General features: G+C 38.4%; 1 pseudogene; it reads left to right on the top strand.

Moving 5' to 3' along the window:
• Nucleotides 1-9,616: 9,616 nt before the first annotated feature.
• On the top strand, nt 9,617-10,942 carry LOC143388347 (UDP-GalNAc:beta-1,3-N-acetylgalactosaminyltransferase 2 pseudogene; annotated as a pseudogene).
• Nucleotides 10,943-13,402: the final 2,460 nt, after the last annotated feature.

Genomic DNA, 13,402 nt, shown 5'->3' with positions numbered 1-13,402 from the left:
TATGCATTAATATATTCAGCTGTATTTCTCCCTTCTACTTCTAGTTCTTTTTTTTAGTCATAATAGATGTTGATGTTGTGCATTCTCTGTATTTCCAGGTTCTTGTCAATAACAAAGAGTAGAAGGATAAACCTACTAGACAGAGCAAGATGATTTATTTAAGTGGGAGTATACTGCTGTAGAAAGAGGCAGAAGGCTCCCCAAAGGAGAATGGAAGGCCTATAAATATATAGAGAGACCAAGAGGATCCAAGAATCTCTCTTTGAGAAATTGCAAAGAACTGTCCGAGGGTGGTAAATTGAGTGAAGGGATATGAATATTGCTTCATGAGAATAAAGAATGTTGAGAGAAATTCATTTGGAATCTTGGCTAACTTAAGGTGGGGAAGTGTAAGAGCTTGTTTTCATATTGGTTTCTAAAGAAGTGGTAAAAACTACACCTGTCAGGTTTCAAAAGGACACAGACAACAGGAGGAGATATTAAAGGTTGCAGTCACTGTTCATACTTGGAAAACTTATCATAAACAAATGTGAAGCAGCAAGGAAAACAAGCAAAATTAACTTTATAATTATAAACTACTTATCAGTTTGAGTATTTATTTTGTCAGAATCATAATCAGAGGTCCTGTTCACAGGTGTAAGATAAATTCTTGGAAGTGCTGTGTAAGCCTTGATTATTTCAAGATTCAGAGGGAGGTGTTTAACCCAAGAGAGATGGATCCATCTTGGTATGCCCAGTACCTTTACGGCCTTGGGAGAGGTAAAATGAATGTTTATGTTCTTTCCATCTAGGCTATAGCTGTTTTGATAGATCCTCCTCCTTTCAGGTCTTAAGAACTTGGTCTGTTGGCTTTCTTTTCTTCTGGAGCTCAATGGATTTTACTGGGCATGGCCAATGGGCATTCCTGCATATTTGGTAAGTAGTATGAACTCATCCCAGATGAATTAGGTTGATTAATTTCTTAGACTAGAACCATATTTACTGACAGAAAGGGTGTGCTACATAAATCTCATTTGGATGTAGGCCCAGATAACCTTTCATAGTATTTCTAACTCTGATAAGGGCAGCAGGTAGTAACTTGGGTCAGATTTTGGATATTGGCAGGCAAATCTTAGCTGAAGTCTTCATAAAGAAATAGTTGTCCCTTTCTTATTTTGCTCAAAGATTGAAGGTGCCAAGAAGAATTTAGATAATACTGTATCCCCAGTGCTTTTGCTATTTACTGGGTAGCATGTGCCATAAAAGCTGGACCATTGTCACTTTGTAGTGATCTTACTATAAAAAAAACTGGGGATGATTTTCTTTAGGAACATATTTTCTACCTCCTATGCTTTTTCTCCCCACCATGTAAGTATATCTATGAGGATTAGGAATATTTTGTATGTTGTGAACATTGGTATATGGGTAAAATCTTGTTGACAGTCTTCCTTTGTATATGATTCCTGGTGTTGACCTGGTTCTACAAGGGGTGGTGGTAGCAAATTTTTGCAGTTATTTTAGTTGTACAGAGAATAACTTTGTTTAAGCTGGCAGATGTCCATAACATCCAACTGACCATTCCCATTGGAGCATCTCTTTCCATATAGAAAGAATCATATACTCCCTCTATGGAATTTCATTGTAATCCCTGAGCCAAAACCAATTTTTTTGTTTACACATAACCAAGGTCCAGACTAGTCTCTTCCTTGTTCCTGAGCCCACTTAGATTCCTCAGTAGTGTACTGAGAAGATGGCTGGGTGTCAGCAGAAGGAAACATAGCATCTCTCAAGCAGAATTTTTATTCTTGTCAGATCTCTTTGATGCCATTTGCAAAGGATTAGACCTACTTGTTTTTGAGGTGGCTTGCTTATAATAATTTTAGAATAATTTTATAATTGTAGACTTTCTATCTATGTTTAGTAGGATAATTTATTTCAGTAAGCATTCCCCTGTCTTTCTAGTTGATTGCATGTGCATGAAGCACCCTTAAGTCATATGTTGACAGTGTAGATGTTGGCTCATTTGTCTTTGAATTGAAACAGTGGTGATGTTAGGGTGATAAGTTCAGGGTTTTGTGCTGCCCATATATTCAAGAGGTGAATTCTAGTTATTACAGCATACCATACAAATATTGGTCCATTTTTTAAAAAGTTTCTTTTATCTATAAACAATTCTTGTTCTAGGTTTCTGGGAGGTTGACCTGTAAGTTTTTCTCAACTGACACAGGTAAGTGATTGCACATCCATGCATAAATAAACTGTGGTAGAAGATGTTTCTTTACTTGTGAGAGAGGAAGAAACTTTAATATACCTTGAGATTACCTAGAAGTATTATTTGATATTTGTTTAATCTAGCTGATACCAGTCAGAGATGTCCCTTTATCTGATGTGGAGTAGGAATTTCTAATCTTTTACTTAGAGTTAGTTTAGATGCCTTTTCCATTAGTATTGCTATGGTTCTACTCCACGTAGTCAAGGTGATATCTACTGCTAAAAGGGTCTAACTTCTCTGAAAACTAAGTTACAGGCTGTTGTTTTGTTTCCCAATATTTAGACTAGTACCCTTAAGGCTATTCCTCCCTTTGAACCACATAAAGAAGAAAGGTTTGTGTACATTATGGATGCCCAATGTAGGAGTTTCTGCCTGAATGCATCTTGTAGGACTTGATTTCACTCCAAGGGCTCTAAATCTGGTTCTTGAATTGATACATCAGGTATTTTGCCATGATGCCAAAGTTAGAAATCCATATTCAGCACTCACTAGCCATTCTCATGAAGGCTCAGATTTGATGTTTGGTCCCAGGTAGTGTGCTATTACAGAATGCTTGTGATATTACATTTTGCTTGAACCCTGTTCCTAGTCAGCTATATTTTTCCTAGGATTAGAATATATCATGCTGGGCATGGTGCTACCAGTATGTAATGCCAGTCATTCTAGAGGCTAAGGCAAGATGATCATAAGCTTAAAGCAAGCCTCAGCAACTTATCTATGCCCTGTCTCAACATATAGAGGGGTGGAGATATTTCTCTGTGGTAAGTATTCCTGGGTTATTATTTTTGCAGATAATCCTCCCAAATAGAATATACCCTAAGTAACATTTTGTTGTGTGACCTGATCTGGGATTTAGATGCTCAGAAAACTATTTCTACTAGGAAATTTAGTTGCCAGAGAGTATTTTTATTAGAGTTCTCTTTGTCTAGCCTACAAGTGAGAATGTGACCTACATACTGAAGGTCAATTTTAGCCAGAAGACCCAGTCTTTTGAATTCTCTTTCAACCCTAAGGCAAACAAATGGTTGCTGTAAGTTCAGATAAGTTGTTTAGTGTGCATCTCAGGATCTCCCCATTTTAGGCAAAAGGATGTTAGGAGTGGGCTGCAGGTATGTAAAGTATAAAGCCCCCATTGAGATCTAGGACAGTGCATCACTGAGTGGTACATTGGAACCTGAGTAGCAAGTTGTGTTTGTTATCATGGAGCAGAGGAGGATCACTGCCTTGTTGACCAAGTTTAAATCCTGTAATTATCTATAATTCCTATTTGGTTTGTGTCTCAGAAGAATTGCACTATCACATGATAACTGATAACAAATTATAATCCTGTATTGTAAAGATGTACGTACAGTGGCTTGTAATCCATGCAGTTCTTCTGTCCTTTGGGGTATTGTCTTTTATATGAATAACTTGTCTCCTTTAATAATATCTGTGCCAGCTGTGAATTTAGGACTTGTCATGGGATTCCATTGTCTCAGACTTGGGATCAATCACCCAAGGAACAGTAGGTGGTGCCAAATACTGGAATTATGATTTTTACTAGTACTGAAAATTGAGGCGAGAGTGTAGTAGAGGATTTCAGGATAGATTGTGTACCCTGTGTCCAAAAGGAACTGCGTTTACTTGCATGCCACCTCAAGAATTGCCCAGATTTCCTCATGTGAAATGCAAATGATTGTTAGGGGCATTTTTGTACACTTGGCCTTTCCAGGCTTCTTGAAATGGTCACAACTTGTGTCTTGATCCATTTTTTTTTTTGAGTGTTACATGACAGGGTCATCCTTACATACAAAGTGTGGGGCAGGGGTGGGTGTTGGGCTTGTGCACTTGGGTGCCAGATGTCCATTTCCCCTGCATTTGGAGCTATCCTACTCTCAGTTGCTTCCTGCAGTATTATATTACCATGAGGATTGAATCCTATCCTGTCAAGTGGGTAGGTTTTTGCAGGTGGTGCTGCCTTTCTCTTATCCCTCCTTTTTCTTTTTCAGATTTCCTTCAAGTCCCTGTCATTTAAGACAGAGAAAATCATATCTATTAACAAATTTTGAGAACTTCAATTGAAATGTTTGGAGTTTTCTTTGGATATCAGGGACAGACTGAGCTATAAATTGGTATCCCGTAAGGGATTGTCCCTTAAGGAGGTTGGTCTAGGTTGGTGTAATTTTAAAGACCTCATTAAGAAATGCATGGAACCTGTGTGATTTTCTTCTGTTCCCTGGGTAATCTCTTTGACTTTTTCATAATGAACATTTTTTAAAAAATATTATATATATATATATATATATATATATATAATATATATTAGATTGATGCAATATGTTTATTTTATTTTTATGTGGTGCTGAGGATTGAATTAAATCTCAGTATGCCAGGCAAACACTCTATCACTGAGCCCCAGCCCCAACTCTGAACATGTTTTTAATAAAACTATCTTTTGCATATCTGGAGTGCAGCTGATAGTAAAGATTAAATAAACATCTCTCCACCCAAGATTGAAGGCAAGAGTGAGTGTTTGAAAATTACTGATAAAGCAGGAGGAAACTTTGGAGCAATTTTCAAGTTTTCTCTTGGAGGGGGAGTTTACAGTCACAAAGAAATGTGTGTAATTACTGAGTTTTTTCATTCATTTTTGTGACCTCCTTTATGGGCAAGAGTTTCAACCAAATATTTGGGAATTGGATGGTAAGAGGCCACTCTGGGTATGATGTGCAGTACATCATACCCAGTACAGTACTTCTGAACATACAGAGGAGGGGTCTGGGGACCCCATGATCTATGAGGGGGTTCTTTTGTTATCTGTCATATAACCTTCCCTAGAGCTAAAATGGGAACTGCAAAGCAGGGATCAGTTAGAAGATCTGGATTTTCTATTGTCTTAATCATCACGTGTCTTTCAGCATATATCTGGATATTGATAAAATGTCATGAAGACTTGCACATATGGAATCTCAGACCATTGGACAATTTGCAGAAAAATTCCAGTTGTATGATGTAATTTGTGCAATCATTGTGGGGCCATTGTTTCCCGTATCCCAACTTATAATGTGTCCAGGCATATTTCAATAGAAAATGAAGCACTTTTGCAGGATGATATCAGGGTCATACTTGTCTCAGGTTTTTTGTTATAACTTTATTTATTTATGTATTTATTTGGTGTTCCAGATCAAACCCAATGCCTCACACATGCTGGACAAGTGCTCTATCACTGAGGCACTACCCAGCCCCCTAGTTCCATTTGTTTACAACATAATAAGCACAGCACTTTGTGTTGAAAGTGAGGCTCCCATGTTGTGATATTGTTTTCTAAAGGAAACAATGACAGTGACAGACTCAGAGGTATTTGAAGCATTCCATTGATTTTTCTGAATGAGTTGCACATTGTATAGACAGAGGTTGGGGCATACCCCTACTTCTGCCACACTGCTAGATATCTCTGACAACTTTCTGGGTCCCTTTAGTGAACTGTGTCTGCTTTTGTCTATAAGTGTGGCTATCAATAAGAATGGGATGCTTTGATGTATTGCACCCCCACAATTGTCAATTTGTAGGACTTGCTATCAGTAATGAGCCTCTGGAAAAGCTCTTGTGGAGGGAAATGACAAAGGGACAGACATTCTTGGGAAGTGGACCAAAGAGCCAGTAGTGTTACTGTGAGTTAGTCATGTAAATAATGGGGAAGTTGCTGTCTTCCAATAATTTGTATAAGGAGTCCTTCTTGAGCCCTGTACGTTTTGCAAAGCTCCAGGAAGTCCAAAATAGTATCTATTGGGGGTTTCAAGAGAGGGTTTCTCACAAATTGTTTATTGGGGGAGATCAGGAGTATCGGGTTGATGGATAAGACTAAGGAAGGTCTCCAAGGTATTGGTCCCAAACCAGGAAGCAAAGATGAAGAAGAAACAAAGTTTTCCCTTAGCACTTGAACTATGGAATTCAGTCATGGTGAGAAGGTACATTAAGGAGCTATAATGCAGGCTCACAACACACAGAATATGAAACCTGTATAATTTGTGGGTTTCCCTTACACTGGGTGTTTTTTTTCCTTTTATATAAAAATTTATTTTTATCTTCCTTTTTTATTGGTGCATTGCAATTATTCAAAGTAGGGGATTTGTGTTATATATTCACACATGAATATGATAAACAGTGTAATATGATTGATATTTTTCCCCAATGTTTTTATTTTTACCACTTTCCTCCCTCTTCCTGAACCTTTTCCTCTGCTCTATTTTTCTCCCTTCACTATTCATGAAGTCACACCATTTTTCCTTTCTTTCTTCCTTTCTAGCTTCCACAAATGAGAGAAAACACATGACTCTTGACTTTCTGAGTTTTGCTTTTCGTTAACATAATGTTCTAAGTTCCATCCATTTTCCTGCAGGTTACATGATTTCATTTTTATGGCTAAAAAACCCCATTTGTCATGTATACAATATTTATTTTATGCATTCAGCCATTGGCAAATACCTGGTCTCTTCCCATAGTTTGACTACTGTGAATTGTACTGCTGTGTACTTGGCTACACACATATCACATTGTGCATATGACTTTAATTCTCTACAGTAAATACCAAGGTGTTGTTTAGCAGAGTCAAATAGTGGTTCAATCCCTAGTCTTTCTTAAAAAAATATTTCTTAGTTGTATTTGGACACAATATCTTTATTTATAATCTTGTTTTATGTGGTGTGGAGGATGAAACCCAGTTTGCCTTGCTTGTGCTAGGCAAGTGCTCTACCTCTGAGTCACAACCCTAGCCCTCCATTTCTAGTCTTTTGAGGAATATCCATACTGATATCCAGAGTGGTTCTACCAATTTACATTCCCACTAATGGTGTAAAATTGTTTTCATTTCCTCACGTCCTCTCCAGCACTTAATATTATTTGTAATGCTGCCAATCTGCCTGAAGATGAAATCTGAGCGTAGTATTTTAAAAATATGTTTTTATTTTATTGATTTATTTTTATGTATTCTGAGGGTTGGACCTAGCACTTTGTACATGTTAGGCAATGGCTCTACTGCTGAGATATAACCCCAACACATCAGTGTAGTTTTGATTTACATTTCCCAATTGCTAAAGATGCTATACATTTTAATTTTTATATATTATTGGACATTTATAATTTTCTATTTGTACGTTTAATTCATTTCCCTGCTTATTCACTGTGTTATTTGTTAATTTAGTGTTAAGTTTTCAAATTCCTGATGTATTCTCGATATTAATCCTCTGTCTGAGGAGTAGGTGGCAAGCATTTTCACCTGTGCCATAAGTTCTCTCTCTACATCCTTTTTTAAATCTGTACTTAAAGTTCTTAGTTTTAATGGTATTCTTAGTGCATCATATTTATAGGTGATATTTTAGTTCACTTTGACATAATCACATATGCATAGAATATAATTTATTGACATTTGGTCCCCACTATTTCTCTTTGCCTTCATTTTTTCTTCCCAGTGTCCCTTTAACTCTATTCTAATCATCTGCCTTTTGTTCATTTATATATTTTAAATTTGTGCTTTTAGATATACATAAAGTTTGGGCTAGGGTTTTGGCTCAGTGGTAGAATGCTTATGTAGCCCATGCAAAACCATGGGTTCTATTCTCATCATCACATAAAAATAAATGTATAAAATAATGTTAAAAAAATAAAAGTAAAAAGATACACATGAAGTTGAAATTCACTGAAGTTTGTTTGTATATATTTGTATATGTACATAAGTACCATAATTTGGTCAATTTTATTCAACTGATCCTCCCTTATGCCATCATTATTTCCTCCCCCTCTTTCTTCCTTTTCCATTCTACTTATATCCCTTCTATTTTCATGGGATTTCTTTTTTTTATTCTAAAATAAAGATCACATTTATTATCACAAGTTGCATAAAAACACACAGCTTTTACAAAAATGATTGATAGAAAAATACTCATTTCACCTGTCTTTTCCTCTGAGCTGAGAATCTAATTTGGTTTATCAGATTAAGGAATAATACCTACTGAAATGGCACGAAAACTGTTAGGGGCACCTGGGTCAAACACTGACTTCACTTCCACGAGTTTCCCAAATGACTCAAGTAAGTGGTAGAAAGACACAAGTCTACCTCTACTTATTTTCCTGAGTGAATTGATACCTGACAGGGACAGCTATCATTGCAGCTTGGTCTCATTATGTGACCTGGTTTTACAGGTAGCTGTCCTTTGAGACATCTTCCTTTTCTTTGATAGGCTCCATGACCATTCAAAAGGTGAAGGCATTCCTGTCACATCTTCTCAAAGTTCCTGTGTCAGAACTTCTGCTGTCCTATGAAAGTCCCAAGGTAAGCCACCCCCAAGAGACAGTCAAGCTCAATTCTCCACAGTAAGACATGATTAAACTGTCTAACATGGTCCAGTTCTGAGCAGGGAGCACATATTTATTAGACTTTGAGTAACCTGTGGCATGGAGGTCATGTTTTGTCAGGTCTGTCTTACCCCCTACCTTTGTTCTAATTTTAGATGCCGGGCAGAGAAATTGAACTAGGAAATGACCTACAGTCATTACAGTTTTATTCTGTGGAAAATGGAGATTGTCTACTAGTGAGATGGTAACAACCAGCTTTAAAAATTTAGTGACTTGACTGTTCATCGTGACTGGGGTTTGCTGGGAAGAAATATTTTGCTTGAACAGTTCTACTGTCAAATGAGGTTTTACAGCTTGCTCAAAGTATAACAAAGGATGTACTTTTCACCAGGAAGAGACCATTTGTAGGCTTGTATATAATAGCAGTAATAAAGGCTTTGACTACTCATGATCTTCTCAACTTACTTCATATATATTTTTATAGCTCCTCACTATTGATTATTAAATAGAAACTAGCTAGTCTAATAACATCTGAGTATAGTTAATGTCTGTCATAGACTAGTTTTAATGAAATTCTCTACTGATACTATTTTAAAAGGTTACCGAAATGATTTGGTCACGTGGGAAGTGTCCCTTAAATTCAGGGAGGCACATCCTTTACTATTATATGCCTGCTATTTTTTCTTCTCAGGTATACTATCTTGAGAGTCCTTACCAAGGCAATCACAGGCTTTTCTCTATAGTTATACCTAAACTGAGCATAGTATTCGCAGGTTCCCAGCTCTGACCGACTTAACCAGTGGGCAATGATGAAAGCAAAATCCTCCCTATGACACAGGTCTTCTCACACAGCCACAGGCTATCCTGGTATCTTCTAGGTCCTATGGCTGCCATCCAAATGCGCCGCTGCCCGCGGTCGGAGGCTGGCGAGACGCGGGCCGGAGTCGCCCGCGGGCCCGGGCGCGCGCAGGGCCCTCGCTGTGGGCCAGGAAGCGGGGGAGCCCCGCGCGCGGCGGCGCGCGACTGGGAGCGGCTGGGTGGCCAATGCGAAACTGGCTGGTGCTGCTGTGCCCGTGCGTGCTCGGGGCCGCGCTGCACCTCTGGCTGCGGCTGCGCTCCGCGCCGCCCGCCCGCGCCCCCGGGGCCGGCGCGGCACATTCCCCGGCCTTCTTTCCTCAGTGGAAGTCCAGTCACTATGATGTGGTGGTGGGTGTGTTGTCAGCTCGAAGTAACCGTGAGCTCCGGGATGCTATAAGAAACACCTGGCTGAAGCACTCGCTCCGTCACCCAGCCCTGAGTCAGCGGGTGCTTGTGAAGTTCATCATAGGTGCTCGGGGCTGTGACGTGCCTGTGGAGGACCGAGAGGACCCTTATTCCTGCAGACTGCTTAACATCTCCAACCCAGTTTTGAATCAGGAAATCGAGGCGTTCAGTCTTTCTGAGGAGGGTTCATCAGGACTCTCTGAGGCCCGGGTCGTCAGCGTGAGCTTCCGAGTGCTCCACCCGATTGTCATTACCAGCCTGGGAGTGTTCTATGAAGCCAGCGACGAGGGTTTCCAGAGAAACATCACGGTCAAGCTCTACCAGGCGGAACAGGAGGAGGCCCTCTTCACTGCGCGCTTCAGTCCTCCAAGCTGTGGCGTGCAGGTGAACAAGCTGTGGTACAAGCCCGTGGAGCAGTTCATCTTACCCGAGGTAAAGGCACAGAGGAAGACCCTGCCAGTGTGGTCCTTCACAGGACGGGCTGGGGAGGGTGCACTGCCTCATGAATTCATGGAAGGTGTGGAAGGAGTTGCAGGTGGCTTCATTTACACCATTCAGGAAGGTGACGCTCTCTTGCGTAGCCTTCACTCTCGGCCTCAGAGACTCGCTGATCACATAAGGAGCCTCCATGAGGAAGATGACTTACTGACAGAGGAGAGCAGTGTTCATGGTGACATTGTTTTTGTGGATGTTGTAGACACTTACCGAAATGTTCCTGCAAAATTATTGAACTTCTATAGGTGGACTGTGGAAACCACCAGCTTCAGTTTGTTGCTGAAGACAGATGATGACTGTTACATAGACTTAGAAGCTGTGTTTAAAAGAATTTCCCAAAAGAATCTGGATGGGCCTAACGTTTGGTGGGGAAATTTCAGATTGAATTGGGCAGTGGACAGAACTGGAAAGTGGCAAGAATTGGAGTACCCCAGCCCAGCTTACCCTGCATTCGCGTGCGGGTCAGGGTATGTGATCTCCAGGGACATTGTCAACTGGCTGGCAAGCAACTCGGGGAGATTAAAGACCTATCAGGGTGAAGATGTAAGCATGGGCATTTGGATTTCTTCTTTTTTTCCTTATGATTTTTGCTTCCCCAAGTAAGAAAATTTCAACACTTGATGTCTGCATCTGACTGATTTTATTTAGCATAATGTTCTTCAGTTTAATCTATTTACTAGCAAATGCTATAATTTCTTTTTTTTTTCTGGCTTTGTAAAAATCCATTCATTCTCTCGTTCTCTCTCTCTCTCTCTCTCTCTCTCTTTCAATATATTTCATTTTTGCTCATCCATTTATCTGTTGATGACCACCAGTGCTAGTTCTATAATTTGGCTCTTATGAATTGCACTGCTCTAAGTGTCGACCTGCTAGTGTTGCTATAGTATGCTGAATTCAGTACATTATGATAAATATCAAGGAGAGGGATAGCTGGGTCATATGGGTCATATGGTGGTTCTATTCCTAGTCTTTTGAGGAATATCCCCACTGCTTTCCAGGAAAAAGTGGCTGTGCTAATTTGCAAACCCTCCAACAGTGTATGAGTGTCACTTTTTACCTGCATACTCACCAGTGTTTATTATTATGTGTATTCTTGATGATTGTTATTTTCAATGACGATAAGATGAATTCTCAGTGTAATTTTGATTTGCATTTCCCTGATTTCTAGAATATTAAAGTTTGTTTTCCCATATCTTTTTTTGGCCATTTGTATATCTTTTTTCCAGTAGTGTCTCTTGATTTACCTCCCATTTACTGACTGGGTTATTTGTGTTTTTTTGTGTGTGTGTGTGTTGAGATTTTTTATTTGTTTGTATATTCTGGATATTAATTTCCTTTTGGAAAGGCTGCTGGCAAAAATCTTGTCCCATTATTTAATGTCCATCTTCATTCCCCTGTTTTCTTTGCCGTGTATAGAAGCTTTTTAATTTGAGGCTGTCCAAATCATTGATCCTTGGTTTCAGTTCTTGAACTTTAGCAGTCTTTTAAGGAAGTGGGTGATTTTAAGGAAGTAGGATACTGAAGTTTGTTTTCCCATATCTTTTTTTGGCCATTTATATATCTTTTTTTCCAGTAGTGTCTCTTTTGTTTTACCTCCCATTTACTGACTGGGTTATTTGGGTTTTTTTTTGTTGTTGTTGAGATTTTTTATTTGTTTGTATATTCTGGATATTAATTTCCTGTTGGTAAGGCTGCTGGCAAAAATCTTGTCCCATTATTTAATGTCCATCTTCATGCCCCTGTTTTCTTTGCTGTGTATTGAAGCTTTTTTAATTTGAGGCTGTCCAAATCATTGATCCTTGGTTTCACTTCTTGAACTTTAGCAGTCTTTTAAGGAAGTGGGTGTCTACACCAATATGTGGGTATGTTGAGCCCATGTTTATCTATCAATTCAAAAATTACTGTTCTAAAGTCTATATCTTTCACTTTGAGTTGTCTTTTGGGCAGGGTAAAAGGTAGAAATTTATTTTCATTTTATGCAAGGGACTATCCAGTTTCTTCATCACTTTTTTCCAAGAAGCTATCAATACCATGTCCAACATGTGCTTTTGGCACCTTTGTTGAATACCAAATTACTGTATTTATGGTGATTTGTCCCTGCGTCTTCTATACCCGTGGACTTCATGTGTGTTTTGATGCCAATACCATGATTTCTTTTTTGTTAATATAGTTCTGTAGTATCATTTGATGCCTCAAATATTGCTTTTCTTGCTCAGTATTGCTTTGGCTATTCTGAGTCTTTTGCTCTTGCAAATTTATTTTAGAATTGATTTTTCTAGAACTTTGAAGAATGTCATATTAATTTGAATGAAATTATATTGTACCTGTTCAATACTTTTTGATAGTATGGCTGCTGGGACAATTTTAATTTACCAACTTTACATATTCTAAGGTCCTCAATTTCTTTCTTCAGTATTCTCTAGTTGTCATTGTAGATGTCTCTCACCTTATTGGTTTGGTTTATTCCTAGGTATTTAATTTGATTTTATGAGGCTATTTTTTTTCACTAGGTTCTTTATTGGTGTCTTGAGAAGGTGCTGATTTTCTTTTATTGATTTTGTGAACTTCTGCTTTGCTTAATTTGTTTATTGAATTGTTGGAGTGTTTTGGATATTCTGAGTATAAAATCATATCTTCTGAAAAGAGATATAATTTGACTTATTCTTTTCCTGTTTTTATCCTTTCCGTCTCATTTTCTTGCATTTTTGGTCCAGCAAAAATATCCAGTAGTATATTTAGTATAAGAGTTTTGATTGGGACCTCCTTCACTGGTTCCAGATTTTAAAGGAAATGTTTCATTTTTTTCCCTCATTCACAATGATGTTGAGTTTAGGTGTATAGTATATAGACTTTATGGATTTTGAAGTAATTCCATTGTACCCATTGTTTCTTCAGTTTTCCAACTGAATCTGCTAAATTTTGTTAAGAATTTTTTTCCCTGTAGGTATTGAGAAGATGTATGATGGTTCTCTAAATTCTACATGTATGAAGTAGTACATTTATTGATTTGCATATGTTCAAATCAGTATCCATTTGTATCCTTGGAGTGAAACCAATTTAGTT

Source organism: Callospermophilus lateralis, unplaced genomic scaffold (genome assembly GCF_048772815.1).
Source record: "Callospermophilus lateralis isolate mCalLat2 unplaced genomic scaffold, mCalLat2.hap1 Scaffold_1392, whole genome shotgun sequence".
Lineage (NCBI taxonomy): Eukaryota > Metazoa > Chordata > Mammalia > Rodentia > Sciuridae > Callospermophilus > Callospermophilus lateralis.
Note: the sequence above shows the minus strand (reverse complement) of the source record. Positions and strands in the feature narration are given on the sequence as shown.